Raw genomic sequence first — 1107 nt, forward strand, 5'->3', positions numbered from 1 at the left:
TGGGAGGTATGATTGGGAAATTTGCTGATGACACAAAAATTGGCCGTGTAATTGATAGTGAGGAGGATAGCTGTAGACATCAGAATGATATGAATGGATTGGTTGAGTGGGCGGAAAAGTGGCAAATGGAATTCAATCTGGAGAAGTGTGAGGTAATGCATTTGGGGAGGGCAAACAAAGCAAGGGAATACACAATAAACGGGAAGATATTGAGAGGGGTAGAAGAAGTGAGAGACTTTGGAGTGCATGTCCACAGGTCCCTGAAAGTGGCAGGACAGGTAGCTAGAGTGGTGAAGAAGGCATATGGAATGCTTTCCTTTTTTGGCCAAGGTATAGAATAGAAAAGCAGGGATGTAATGCTAGAACTGTATAAAACGGCGGTTCGGCCACAGCTGGAGTATTGCGTACAGTTCTGGTCACCACATTACAGAAAGGACATAATTGCTCTGGAGAGAGTACAGAGGGGATTGACAAGAACGTTGCCAGGGCTTGAAAGTTGCAGCTATGAGCAAATATTGGAGCAACTCGTGTTGTTTTCCTTAGAACAGAGGAGTCTGCGGGGTGACTTGAATGAGGTGTACAAAATTATGAGGCGCCTAGACAGAGTGGACAGTAAGGACCTGTTTCCCCTGGTGGGGAGGTCAGTTACCAGGGGGCACAGACATAAGGTGATTGGTAGAAGGATTAGAGGGGACATGAGGGGAAACGTTTTTACCCAGAGTGTGGTGGGTGTCTGGAATTCGCTGCCAGGAATGGTGGTGGAGGCAGAAACCCTCAACTCATTTAAAAATACCTGGACATGCACCTGAAGTGCTGTAACCTGCAAGTCTACGGATCAGGTGCTGGAAGGTGGGAATAGATTGGGTGGCTAGTTTTTTCGGCCAGAGCAAACGCGATGGGCTGAATGGGCTCCTTCTGTGCCCTAATTTTTCTATGATTCTATGGAAATTGCCAGCACTGACACAGATCATTTCATTAGTACATTGATATTGGACTGACTATAAGGAGAAGCTAGTTAAACACATAATGGTGAAAGGAATGGAAGATAGCGTTGGTTGTTCCAGATGAAGAGGGATAGACAGAGGTGCGGGTACAGCAGACTTCAGA

The sequence above is a fragment of the Heterodontus francisci genome, unplaced genomic scaffold (genome assembly GCF_036365525.1).
Source record: "Heterodontus francisci isolate sHetFra1 unplaced genomic scaffold, sHetFra1.hap1 HAP1_SCAFFOLD_286, whole genome shotgun sequence".
In the NCBI taxonomy this organism is placed as follows: Eukaryota; Metazoa; Chordata; class Chondrichthyes; order Heterodontiformes; family Heterodontidae; genus Heterodontus; species Heterodontus francisci.